This window comes from Hylobates moloch, unplaced genomic scaffold, assembly GCF_009828535.3.
Source record: "Hylobates moloch isolate HMO894 unplaced genomic scaffold, HMol_V3 SCAFFOLD_17, whole genome shotgun sequence".
Classification (NCBI taxonomy): domain Eukaryota; kingdom Metazoa; phylum Chordata; class Mammalia; order Primates; family Hylobatidae; genus Hylobates; species Hylobates moloch.
This window is the reverse complement of record NW_026652292.1, coordinates 27,965,891-27,980,515: the sequence shown is the minus strand read 5'-3', so window position 1 is coordinate 27,980,515 and position 14,625 is coordinate 27,965,891.

Genomic DNA, 14,625 nt, shown 5'->3' with positions numbered 1-14,625 from the left:
CTCTTCTCTTGCCAGTTTTTTGATACATGATATAATTGCTAGAGGACATGGTATACTTTTAAAAATTATTTTTTTTCGAATTATCTCCTCTACTTTTTATGAAATAGTAAAACTAATTTATATTATAAGCACATGAAGGAGGGTGGGAGGACTTTAAGTTGCTTTTGGTTCTCGGCCTTTGACTTGTTGGTAAATCAAATACATAAATGTTGTTGTGAGAGCTAAATACATAAGGTATATAAAGTATACATTTTATATATAACAAACACTAAATAATTCATTTTTCCTTCTTTTCTTTCTTTCATTTTTCCCATCCAAAATATTTTCCCTGGAACTTATAGTATCTCTGATATAAATAAAAATAGGTTCAGCTCGCCTCCCGAGACAAAGATTGCAATTGGATGTGTTAAGGATTGTGAAGCTCTGTTTGAGTGCACTGGGAAACAGGGTTATGGACAATTAAGAAAGTTTGCATGGAAATGCCATGGGGACAGTGGTAACAGGCAAACAAGGTGTTTTCCATCCTTGATATATGTAGATGACATGTGGCTGTTTAGTTTGTGCAAATGTTCCTGGAAAGATTCCTGTTAAATACATAGATAAATGCTTAAGGCCTAATCGCAAACTCAAGAATACTTGTTTCATTTTGAAATGATGAAGTTCTGACTGCTTATATAAAGTTGCATTTTTCTTGTTATTGTTTAGACTCATGGTTGTGATAACTAAAATCTTGAAGGAAAAAAGCAAACAAAACCACCAAAATGTTATGAAATGTTTTCTCTACTTCTTTAGTTCCTGAAAATCCAAATGGATAATGCTTTTGAAACTCAATTTCAACATAATAAATAAAATGACCTATCACTAAAACCACTGTAGCATTAATTTTTAAAAACATTAAATGTACTTCTTTTAGGAATGGATTTTTATGATTGGGGCCACTTCCCCTTGACCTGTAGGACTATTTGCAATGAATCTCAATCTTTCGCCTTTGTCTGGATAAAAACTTCTCTCCTTCCTGTATTCTTCTTCCTAGAGCTGATCCAAAGGCTAAAGCTAATAAATAAATAGGGTTCTTTTTACCAGCCTACACCATGGGCCCCAGCAAGAATTAATTGATTCTCTATGGTCAACAGCAGATTTCAGGTGTTTGAGTAATGCTGGCAAAAGCTCTCTCTTTTTTGGGTGGGTGGGGAGGGGAGGAGGGCAGGGAAAAAGAGGAGTATTTAAATTTCCAAAGCAGTTAACCTTAATCCTCTTCTATTTTGCCCTAAACTGGACTGTGTCTGTTGTTTGAGAGTGACAGTGTGTGGATATTTGAGTCACTGCCAGGTTAGACTCAATCTTTTTTCATTCTTTCAGGACCTTGGGGGACCTTTTGCTGTATTGCTCAAATTCCCTCTCAGTTCCCCTACATTTGTTAAACTGAGGCCCAGAGATTATAGCTAAGCCTAGCAATGCATGCTGCTGTAATGCTGATCATTAACTGCCTTGTCCAGATGGTCCCTGCTCTCACTGACAGATATTAAGGCTAAATTGTTCATCTCCAGCATTTCTTGTAGACTGCCCAATATGTTTACTGTGGTCCATTTACAGGAGAGTGACATTAAGCGGATCTGATGCTAACTTTGTGGCAGTAGCCCTGATGAGAAAAGTGGCAGATCTAGGGAGCAATGCGGAGGATGCAGCAAATGAGTAAGTTACACCCGAAAGCACCAGCCTTCCGAGGGCAGCTATTTTAGTAATCTGTCAAAGACAGGTAGGAATTCCAGCTTAGTGCTCAGTTCATGCTGGCCTAGAGAAGATGAGCAGTACCGCAACTGATACCTCGAACCACTTTCCTTTAAGTCATGAAAACAACAAGCAAGCAACAAAGAAACACTAGCCTCACACCTACCTCAATGTCATTCTCATATATCAATCATACTGAGATCAGTTGGGTTTCTGGAGACACACATCATGAGAGACTTACAAGTCACTTGTGTGCTGCTTAAAAGTTGCATTTTCCTTTTAAAGTTTTGTGCTGATGTCCACTAGATCTCCCAGCTCTTAGCTTTACATTTCTCCCAGTCCAGCTATCAACTCAGTTAACATCAGTCTTTATTTTCTGGTTCTGGGAGCCATAAATGCTAAAGCCAGAAATAGCTTTTTCATTTTCCTTTTTTTTTCTTTGAAATAATAGGCAGACACCATGTGAAGGTGTAGAATGGCTAAATAAGACTGCATATCCATGTTTTAAGTGGAGATGGACAATCTCTTTAAGAGAAAAAATGTCAGTTTTGTGCAAGGCACTTGGCTTCATGATCTCGTGGATCCAAGAATCCACAATCAAATTCCTCCCATCAAATAACTTACATTAAAATCATTAGGTCTATTCATCAATTAAATTGTATTCTTTGGAAACTCTACCATGGTTGCACAGTTTCGAGAAAGCCATTAACTACTTGAGAGTCCATTTATAACCATTAATTATAAAGATGTGCAATTTAAATAATTCCGGCTGCCTTTAAAAAGATAGGCTGGAGAGTGCAAGAGGAGAAACAGGAAGATTTGTTAATGACCTCGTGCAATATAGTGGATGAGAAGCGTACAACCCAATGCATTATATGTTGGGGAAAAGGAAAACCACATGGTGAAAATATTATGGGCTTTTATAACATTATCTATAGCTTGTAACTTTTTAGATATCTTGAACTTAAAATATACAAATTTATTTTTCCTTTGGAAACAAAACCACTGCAAAATATTTCAGCCATGCCAGATATATGAAATAATCATGTTTCGCATGTACTGATTTTTAAGACTTACATATGTTTTTTGGGCAGTGAAAATGGGCTTTCCATGTTAAGAAAGAATTATAATTTGAGAGGAAGCAAATCTAGATTTGAAAGCAGCAAGATAATTTTCCTCTAAGGTTTTTAAATTTCTATTCAACCTCACCCTTTGATTGCAGTGGTGTTGAGAAAGAAAGAGAGTTTGGTGTGTGTGCTTTAGGCCCCTGAAATGATCCTCCTTTCTCTGGGCTTCAAAGTATAGAAATTATTCCATCCTACTTTTCTACTTCAAACCACACTGTCTGGTGGTCAGACTTTGAACTCTGGGTGAGAATAGAATTAGCCTTCAGGAACTTTGGAGAGATTTATAAAATCAGCAATGAACGTTTCTCTCCTCTCTAAAGACTTTTTGCTGCCATTCCAGATAACATCCTCGGTGGGCTATAATAAGCATACTTAAAAAAAAAAAAACCCGCTTGGATCTCTACTGTCCCACTTTCTGGTTTTGAACAGCAACCCAGGAAACTATTATCTCAAAACTGGTTCTGGTCTTATGTGAAGAAGACAAATATGGGCAGGTTCCTGTAGTCTTCTCCAAAGGTAGGATTAGAAAAGAAGACTACAAGAATGAAGAGACATTTGAGAACTTTCCACCCAATTTCATCTTTGTAATTTTACCTGAAAATTTAGATAACGTGATTTTCTCCAGTGGTAGGAGATACACACTTATTTCTGGTGTCTTCTCCTTCTTTTGCATCTTAGAGTGACTGAGGTGCATATGTGTTTTCCAGCATATCTTCATTATCAATTTATAGATTTTTTAAAAAGTTGTAAAAAGCTCACCAAAATAGGAGTGTTGGAGGAGATACTTGTTATTAAAAGGAACGTGATAAGCCCTTCTTGGAATTCTAGACTTCCTAAAGTTGCCACCCAAGCTTCTATGAGAACATTGAGTCCAGTGAGTTTAAAGATAAACTTATGGGCATCCTTATCAAACCTTCTCTTCTTACTTTACCACTGTTCTTGTTGGGTGGTGTCCACATTCAGTACTCGCTCTCACCATCCATATTGAATGGTCACCAAGTCCCATTTAGTCTACTTTCTGTGTATTTTTAGTCTGTCTCCTTTTCACAAAACCCTCTACAAATTACTTTAACTTTGTGTACCTTGAATGGGCTACTGCGGATAGGTTTCGAATTTGAACAGGCCTCCATTACTACATCACATCCTGTACAATACCCAGAACGATCCAAATATGTACATTTAATTGTTACTCTGCACTTTGACATTTACTAAGGATCCTCTCTTACTTATGATCTGGAGTCTATAAATGCCAGTATGGTGCATAAAAATCCCTCTGAATGAGGTTGACTTTTATTCAACCTCATCTTTCCCCAGTCATTCTTCAGACCTGATACTCCAGCTAAGAAACTGTACATGGTTACTGCAAAACGTTAAGTTATTTTATTTATCCTATTCTTTGCACATACTCTTTCCTATATGTGGGCAAAGTATTTCATGCACTGTGCTGAAGAAAATGTTATTATGCCCATTTTAGAAATGAGGATACTGAGGCTGAAAGGCAGTTAAGTATCTGTCCCATTATTATTATCCTAGTAGTCATTTTTAAAAATCTCTGGTCACCATATCCTTTTGATTTTACTTATAAATATTTCTGTAATCTGCCTTCTTTCTTCTGTTTGTATTCTCATAATCATTTATTTGATAACTATCTATTAAGTATGCACTTAACGTGTCAGTTACTTGCAGGTGATGCAACGTTGCTATCTCAATGTCAGTTGTGTGCTAGAGCTGGCTTGTACAACTGTGAACTTCTCTTCCCTGCTTCATGTCCAATGGCATCATTTTGGAGCTTAAAAAATGGTCACAAATCAGGATTTTTTTTTTCCTCTGGAGAGCTGGCTGTTGACTATTTACTAGCACATTACTACATCTCATAATCTCTCACCTCTTCTCTCAGAATAGACTCTTAGTTAGGACTCCATTTCATGATCACCTCCTAAACAAAAATGACAAGGCCGTGACCTTTCCAAGAGATAGATTTGATACGTCTCCTACTTTCTTTCCACTGTTGACAGTTTAAAATCAAAATTCCTTATAGTGGTACATAAGACCCTTCTAGAAATGGTCACCTCTCCGTATTCATTTCCCATCATCGTTATATTTTATACCTGTCAATGTAAATAGTATACACATTCTGAAGAAACCCGCTTGTTTCTGATCTCCTTCTTTTTGTGCCTACTGCTTCCTGTGCTAAGAATGCCTGCCTGCCTTCCTTTCTCCTCCTCCTCCTCCTCCTTCTTCTTCTTCCTCTCTTTCTCTCCCTTTCTCTTTCTTTCTCGCTCTTTCTCTCCTTCTTTCCTCCCTTCCTTCCTCTTTCCTTTCCTTTCCTTTCCTTTCCTTTCTTCTTTCCCTTTCTTCCTTTCCATTTCTTCCTTTCCTTTTTTTCCCCTTCTAATAAATGCTAGTCCTCAAAATTTAACCAATGCAGTGCTTGGCACAAGGAAGCGTGCACTATATTTTATCAAGGGAACAAATACTTCTTTAGTATTACTTCCTTTAGTAAGCTTTTCTGGAATCTCTCCCTTTCCCCATTACAGGGAGAGTTAAATGTCTTTTTATTGCATGTCTTTCTTTAACTTATGTATGTATTCACAGGCACATATAAAACTACATCATCAATCCATGTATTTATAATTCTGTTTCCTTTGTTGTGCTATAGATCCTTGAGGACCAACATTGAGCTACCTATTTCTGTTAAATTTTAAAAATTGAATACACTTTAGAATGATATATAATTAACTATGAATCTGTGCAGTGCCTAGTATGTACTTCTATTAGTGAGGATAGGCCAGGTTATGCTGTGATAATAAATATAGCCTTAAATTTAGTGGCTTTACATGATAAAAGTATATTTCCCACTTGCACATAAGTCAGTGCATGTTGGGGCAATTTTCAGGATATCTCTCCTCCATGCAGATTTCCAGGATCTAGTGTAGTTGTACATTTGGAGGAAGTCTCTTCTGTGGCTTCCAAGGTAGCTCAACAAGGGAGTCAGAGAAGTGGAAGAAGTACAAGAGTCTTGACTTACATATCACTTCCTCACCAGTTCATTGGCCAGAACTAGCTCACTGACTCAAATCTAACTCTGAGGAAGGTTTGGAATTATGACTGTATGTTGTCAGTATTTGGTGAGCATTAATAATCTCCACCACAAACATTAAAGAATATAATGGGAGGAAAAGGTTGTTATGGGGTGGCAGAGTTGGGGGCAGATTTATGGCAGAAATAAGGCTTACACTGAACTGACATAATGATAGAATTTAGATAATGAAAGAGAGAAGAGAATCCAGTCATTTATTGACCTAAAATGTGATTAAACTCTAGTTTGGTTGCAGATTATTTCCTTGTTTCTATATAACTTTCAGATTCGTAATTTTACTTATACTTGGTTTTTCAAAAAAACATTGGAGTATAATGAAAACTCATTTATTTTGTTAGGTTTAGAATTCTCATTAAGAACTCAGCAGGGGTTTATGGTTACTAATCAAAGACTGTTAGAACAGTTTGGGTGACATTAATGTCTAAAAGTTTAGAAAAAAATGTCATTTTGTGGAAGACCAGTTAGAATAGTCAGGGAAGGTACTGGATCCTCTATACAAATAGGCCAAATGTACATTTTACTAGATGTGATCTTGCACCACAGAGAAAATGTATCTGTCTCCTTGTAGTCTTGACTCTTCACCTCTACTGATTAAGCTAATTAAGCTTCAGCTAACCCAACAAGACCATTTAAAAAATGGTAACAAATAATGACGCCTTATTCCTGTATTGTACTATGAAATTTGCAAAGTAATTTCATATTCACTATTTACTTTGATTCTTTCTTTCTTTCTTCTTCTTTCTCTTTCTTTCTTTCTTTCTTTCTTTCTTTCTTTCTTTCTTTCTTTCTTTCTTTCTTTCTGTCTCTCTCTCTCTCTCACCTTTTTTTTTTTTTTGAGATGGAGTCTCACTGTGTCTCCAGGCTGGAGTGCAGTGGCATGATCTCAGCTCACTGCAACCTTTGCCTCCCAGGTTCAAGTGATTCTCCTGCCTCAGCCTCCTGAGTAGCTGGGACTACAGGCGTGTGCTACCATGCCCAGCTAAGTTTTGAATTTTTAGTAGAGAGGAGGTTTCACCATGTTGGCCAGGATGATCTCCATCTCTTGACCTCGTGGTCTGCCCGCTTTGGCCTCCCAAAGTGCTGGGATTACAGGCATGAGCCACCGTGCCCGGCCTACTTTGATTCTTTCACTAATCTCTTGTGGATTGGGCAGATATTCTTAAATCCCATCTTGCAGATGAAATATTGAGGTGACTTGACTTTCTAGAGGTAACAAGATGGATTATTTGTATCAGAAATAGGATTGCAATCTATATTTTGGGATCCAAGTCCAGTGTTTTTTTTTTTCTCTTTTCTTTCTTTTTTTTTTTTTAGACAGGGTCTTGCTCTGTCACCCATGCCGCAGTACAGCAGCACAATCTCAGCTTACTGCATCCTCTGACTCCTGGCTTCAAGTGATTCTTTTGCCTCAGCCTCCCAAGTAGCTGGGATTACAGATGTGTGCCACCTTTTTTTTTTGTATTTTTTTTTTTTTGAGACGGAGTCTCGCTCTGTCACCCTGACTGGAGTGCAGTGGCGCAATCTCTGCTCACTGCAAGCTCCGCTTCCCGGGTTCATGCCATTCTCCTGCCTCAGCCTCTCCGAGTAGCTGGGACTACAGGCGCCCGCCACCACGCCCGGCTAATTTTTTGTGTTTTTAGTAGAGACGGGGTTTCACCGTGGTCTCGATCTCCTGACCTCATGATCCGCCCGCCTCGGCCTCCCAAAGTGCTGGGATTACAAGCGTGAGCCACCACGCCCGGCCCTTTTTTTGTATTTTTAGTAGAGATGGGTTTTCGCCATGTTGGCCACGCTGGTCTCAAACTTCTGGTCTCAAGTGATCTGCCTGCCTCGGCCTCCCAAAGTGCTGGGATTACAGGCATGAGCCACTGCGCCTGGCCTGGTGTTTTTTCTGTGTCATTTATCTGCCTCTCTTATTGCCTTTTTGATGTTGATAAAAATCAAACCGTGTCCTGGTTTAAATTATCAATGAAGAATCACAAGAAAAACTGACTTCTTCAGCATCAAATATTACACTAAAATAAATATGTCTTTGAGTGCTGATCACATCAAAAACTTGCAACAAAATAGCTAATTAATAGAGGAAAAATAAGACTGAAAATTTTCCTCAAATTAAGTCTTTTCTCCTTTTATCTTAGTTTCTGAAAACAATTTATATAGTTGATAATGTATCATAATTGTAAATCTCATAACTAAATCTGCCTGCTTATATATGACATCATTTATTCATTTACTCATTAAATATATATTGATCACATAATATGCTAAGCGCTGCAGTAAGCACTGAAGAGTCAATGGAGAACAATACATAGTTTGCACCCTCATAGGAAAGTTACCAGAATATGCAGTAGTTGCCAAGATGGGGGAAATGCAGGTGATATGGTTTGGCTGTGTCCCCATTCAAATCTCAACTTGAATTGTATCGCCCGGAATTCCTACGTGTTGTGGGAGGGACCTGGGGGGGATAATTGAATCATGGGGGCTGGTCTTTCCCGTGCTATTCTTGTGATCGTGAATGAGTCTCATGAGATCTGATAGGTTTATCAGGGGTTTCTGCTTTTGCTTCTTCCTTATTATCTCTTGCTGCCACCATGTAAGAAGTGCCTTTCGCTCTCCGCCATGATTGTGAGACCTCCCCAGCCATGTGGAACTGTAAGTCAAATTCAACCTCCTTTTCTTCCCAGTCTTGTGTATGCCTTTATCAGCAGCATAAAAAGAGACAAATACAGCAGGTGTGGTGAAAGAAAGCAGCAGGGCACACTACAGAGTCCACGAGGGTTAAGGAAGCCTGCATGGAGGAGGAGCTCTGAGAGGTGGGCAGGAGTTAACTGTGTGATGGGGCTTCATGAGGAAGGTATTATGTCCTTTCTACCTAGAGGCTAGTGATATCTTTGAATTGTTATGTAGTTCAATTCTAATAAATGTGCAGTGTATTTATCATCTAGATATGCGGTTATTTGTTTGTCTGTTTGTTTTGAGTTGGGGTCTTGCTCTGTCGCACAGGCTGCCGTGGTGCAATCATGGCTCACTACAGCCTTGAACTCCTGGCCTCAAGTGATCCTTCCTCCTCAGTTTCCCAAGGTGCTGGGATTATAGGCGTGAGCCGCCATGCCCAGCCCTACATATGAGGTTATTAAGAAAAATGAGTAATATCCTTTGAGTAAAGATGAATCTTAGAGAGCAGTGGTTCTCAAATGTTAGTGTGTTTCAGGATCACCTGGAAGCTTGTTAAAATAGATTGCTGGGCCTCACCCCTTGAGTTTTTCTGATTCTGTAGATATGGCCTGGGTCCTGAGAATTTGCATATTTAACAAGTTCCCAGATGATACTAATGCTGCAGTTCTGGGAGTGCATTCTGAGAAGCACAGTCTTAGAGCAAAGGATTAGGATTTATGCTTTAGTGACTTTTACCTATCCCTTTGCCATATGCCCTTAGCATGCATTCCAGAGGCAATGAGTATTTATTACAAAGGTGCTTCATATGGTACTGAATGAACAAGTAAATGAATCTAATTACTTATCCTCCATTGGTTATAGTAATTGCATGGATTTACTAGTATTTCAGATTCACGATGATACATAAGCGATAGAGAGATGACTTATCTGAAAAGCTGCAACTGGAAGAATTTACTAGGTTTGCTGGCTTTGTATCCTGACTATATTTTTAGGGCAACTGATTGAAAAAAAAATCACTTAAAAATAGAGAAGAGCTCACTTGGATATTTATAACCTGACAGGTTAAAACTAGCACAACATCTGAATGGGAAAATTGTGACTCTTAAAATCTACACAAGCATTTTCTAAGGACTCAATGAACTAATCCATAGGAAATTACACTAAGAAATCTGTAGTTCTGGATAAGAGCTCTTACAGCAGACACATCTTCCTAAATGGCTTAGGATGCTAAATTATCTGCCCCTCTGAAAACAATGTAAACTTGATTAGAGGGAAACTGCGTTTTCCTGATTAAAACCTGCAGAATCTCCTCCTAGCTATCTCCTGGCAACAACCAGAAGCAGATGGAGGGAGGGAAAATAAAAAGTCTTGGCCTTTGCCCAGACCCTGATGACTTTAGTGCCTTCTCCCCAGATTCTCTTGTTTTAAAGGGCCTAATTGGGCTGGGAGGAGTCAAAGGGAAGGAGCCACCCCCTACTTCATAGAAAGCTGGAATTTTAGTTCCCAGAGTTTTGCTAGTTGTGCAGGGGAGGGAATGTTTGTAGTCCTAGATTCTAATCTACTTAACTGAGCAAAGCCTTATGGAATGGAATGAGTGCAATTTGGGGGATTATTTTAAAGATAGGAGGGTAAGTCTTTGAAGGACATTGAGATGGTAGAAAATTCTGATTCAGAGTAAGGCTGGGGGCACCAAAAAGGCAAACTAGATAAGGGAGGAAGGAAAAAGTTCCTAGATCGTTTAGTATCAACCAGAGAATTGAAAAGCATCATCTCATTTAATCCCACCCACAATCCTGTGAGATAGATATTAGTCTCCCTATTTTATACAGGACAGTCCTGAAGCCCTGAGACTCAGCAGAGCAGGTAAGTAGTGAAGCTGGGATGGGACTGTAGGTCGTTTGACTCCAACACCAAGTCTCATTTCAGCATAAGCCCATCTTTTCAGGAAAAGGCAGGCATGACAATTGTTTAACTCAAGGGGGATGATTATGAGAGAGAGAATACAGATAGATAAAATATTGTAAGAAAGTATCGCAATTTTCATGATAGCCAGGCCCTATTAAACCAGAAAAAAAGAAAAACTAAAATTTCTACACAAGACCTTTTTTGTGTGGGTCTCTAGGAAACTTCTCTTCAGTTATTTCCTCTGCTTCAGCTGCACATTTTGTATTAACATGCTGAACCTATTAATTATTCCAGAGGCCCAAACGTAAGAGATCATTTCCCCATCTGTTACTGATTTTCTGACACTCATAACTGAGCCCTGCTGGAAGCTACCAATGAGCTGCCACATTCAAGTGTGGCACCTCTTGTCTTCCAACTTTACCTTTTAGTATTGCTCTTTTGGGATGGCCTTTTGGGATTCTCCCCGACCTTCCAACAAAATCTTATTCTTAGTTCATGTCTGGTGCAGAGTGACAAGACCACTTAGGATGGCCAGTTTTCAGGGCAAAATTATGAACAATGTAATAAAACTGTGAGATGACCCTTCCTAACTAACTGCTTCTTCTCTTACCCTTTCTTTCTTTGAGCCTGTTTGAAAACAAATATTTTTCCTTTGCTCCGTCTTCCTTATTACCTTGCATCCTACATGCAATTATGCCTTAAAGAATAAAAATGTATGACATATTTCTGAGGGAGCATCTCCCTTCAACAATTAACCTTCTAACTCAGGAGGGCTCTTATTACAGAGACCAGCTTCCATATCACTAGTTTGAAAAACCATTTTTAAAAGGGTGTCGCCATAATATACAGCATGGAGCCATGTGCATAAGCATGTAAATCATTTTTGTAAATAGCTATTTACTGAGGATGAGCAGCAATTTGTGCTGGGTGGGAGGTAAAGAATGAGATCTCATTTAACGGTGAGGTACACATATTTCTCAATTATCTGTGCTAATGGGGACAGTGATAACAAGGGTAATGGAGACCATGAGAAATCCATAGTGGAATGTAAATCAGTCTTTTTGCTTCTTATTAGTAAGTAGTAAAGGGAAACATTTTGCTAGACTGAAATGCTAGATTGTTTGTAGATTTCAATTACGAAGCTATTCCAGTGCCCATTTTTTTCCTCAATGACTAAAAGTTGGATACTAAAAAATATACAGATAAGGACCTTGTTGCACGTTGAAAATAAAGGCACTTTAATCAAACTGTCTATGAATATGTAATATCCAAACACTGGCCCGATTTTTCCCTCCATTGAATTGAATAAATGTTGGCATTTTGTGAACAAAGTAAATCACTTACTAAAATTACCAGGTCATTTACTAGAGAAAATTCTGTCATGTCATCCACAAGTGAAATGAATTGTTTAAGACTTCTCTCAAACTCTTGTGAGGAACCCAGAGCCAAGTCGGTAGCTGCTGGTGGTAGGATATTCACCTGTAGATGGTGCTTTTCCTGTGTTTGTCAAGAATTTCCAATAAAGGACTCAAAATCTTCCTGATAAAACCACTCCATGCTGCTAATTTTTGCTTTTTATATACAAAAGTAGGACTTTATTGGTTAGCACAGGTATTTTTCCATATTACCCAGGAAAATGTTATAAAATCAACAATTTAAAATCAGAACAATAAAATCAAAACAAAGAGCAAGTGAGTCCCCTCCCCAGTAACACTTCTGCCTTGTGCTCCAGTCATACTTATTTAACCAAATGCAACTATTTCAGAGTCCGAATCCCTTTTACTTCTGAGTCTGGAGGTTTAAAGTTCACTCATGCAACTTGCCAGAAGGTAGCTTCCAACAACTTTACATTTTAGAAGCCTTGATGCATCTCTTGAAAAATCCCATGTGTTCCAAGGCTCTTGTGTTAACTCCAGCCTCTTCCCTCCAGCAGCGGCGGATCTGTAATTAGGAGCTTACCCCACACCGAAGCTAACACCTTTTTGGAGCACTGTCTTTTGCTAGTTCCAGCAAGATGTCTCATTTGCTATGTCTTTTTTGCCAGTCACATCACTAAATTTTTCTCTCTTCCGAGCCAGAACAGAAAGATGGTGGGGGTGGGGTGGGGAGGGGAGGGGAACAAAAAAAAGGCAGCTGCCTATCCCTCTGAGCAGACCAACACTCTCAGGTGTTTTGAATGTTTTTCAGTAAAACTTCTGGAGTGGCAAAGATACCATATTAGCTTCATCTTCTTCTTTGCTATTTTTCTTTTGGGTTTCTCTCACTTTTATTTTCCCACGAATGACTTAACACAACCAGTTTTCTCTACTGAAACTAGAATTCCCAGAAGTGTTTAATATTCACCCAGAATTGTAATTCTTTGTTAATAAGAGCTTTTCTTAACAGTTCATTCTACAAACGTTTCCTGAGTACCTACCAGCGCTAGGCATGCTTACACAGACTCAACCCCTCGTAGATTCATGGTCCAATAAACACGTGAGCCACTAACCATGTGTGGCTACTGAGCCCCTGAAACATGTCTAGTCTGAATTGAGATGTGTTGTAAATGCAAATACAGAGTGGATTTCAAAGAATTTAGAACAAAAAACACCTCACTAATAATTTTTTTTCTATTGATTACATGGTGAAATATTTTTGATATGTTGGGTTACATAAAATATATTAAGATTAATTTCACCTATTTTGAATTTTTAAAAGTGTGGCTAGTAGAAAATGTAAAATTACATATGCAACTTGGATTTGTGGCTTGCATTATATTTCTACTGCTTAGCATGGATATAGACAGCAGCCATGGCACAGTGAGAGCAACAGGTAGGATGCTTTGAAAGGAGATGCTGAGTAACTTATTCTGGTCTGGACAAAGCAGGAAATATTATCTGGGGAAGATTCACTTTGCAGGCCTCTCAGAGGACAAGGAAAAGTTACTCAGGTGGAGGAATAGAGCTCGTATGTTCCACGTGGCAGAAACAATCATCAGAAAGACAAGGTTTAAGGTGGCTAGAGCTCAGGGCATGGGCTGGGGATTGGAAGATGGTAATTTTACATTATTGAAACATGGATACTGCTACAATTTGGCTCTGTGTCCCCACCTAAATATCATCTTCAATTGTACTCCCATAATTTCCATATGTTGTGGGAGGGACTCTGTGGGAGATAATTTCAATCATGGGGGTGGTTCCCCCATACTGTTCTCGTGGTAGTGAATAAGTCTCACGAGATCTGATGGTTTTTACCAGGGGTTTCCTCTTTTGCAGGCTCATTTTCTCTCACTGCCACCATGTGAGAAGTGCCTTTCTTCCTCTGCCATGATTCTGAGGCCTCTCCAGCCATGTGGAACTGTAAGTCCAATTAAACCTCTTTTTCTTCCCAGTCTCAGGTATGTGTCTATCAGCGATGTGAAAACAGATGAATACATTAAATTGGTACCAGTAGAGTGGGGTGTTGCTGAAAAGACACCCAAAAATGTGGAAGCATCTTTGGAACTGGGTAACAGGCAGGGATTGGAACAGTTTGAAGGTCTCATAAGGAGACAGGAAAATGTTGGAGGGTTTAGAACATCCTAGAGACTTGTTTAATGGCTTTGCCCAAAATGCTGATAGTGATATAGACAATAAAATCCAGGCTGAGGTGGTCTCAGACAGAGATGAGGAACTCGTTGGGAACTGGAGTAAAGGTGACTCTTACGTTTTAGCAAAGAGACTGGCAGCATTTTGCCCCTTCCCTAGAGATTTGTGGAACTTTGAACTTAAGATGATTTAGGCTATCTAGTGGATGAAATTTCTAAGCAGCAAAGCATTCAAGAGGTGACTTGGGTACTGTTAAAGGCATTCAGTTTTAAAAGGGAAGCAGAAGATAAAAGTTTGGAAAATTTGCAGCCTGACTATGCAATAGAAAAGAAAAACTCATTTTCTGGGAAGAAATTCAAGTCGGCTGCAGAAATTTGCTTAAGTAGCAAGGAGCCTAATGTTAATCTCAAAGACCATGGGGGAAATATCTCCAGGCCATGTCAGAGACCTTCACAGAAGCCCCTCCCATTACAGGCCTCAAGGACCTGAAGGAAAAAATGGTTTCATGGGCCTGGCCCAGGGT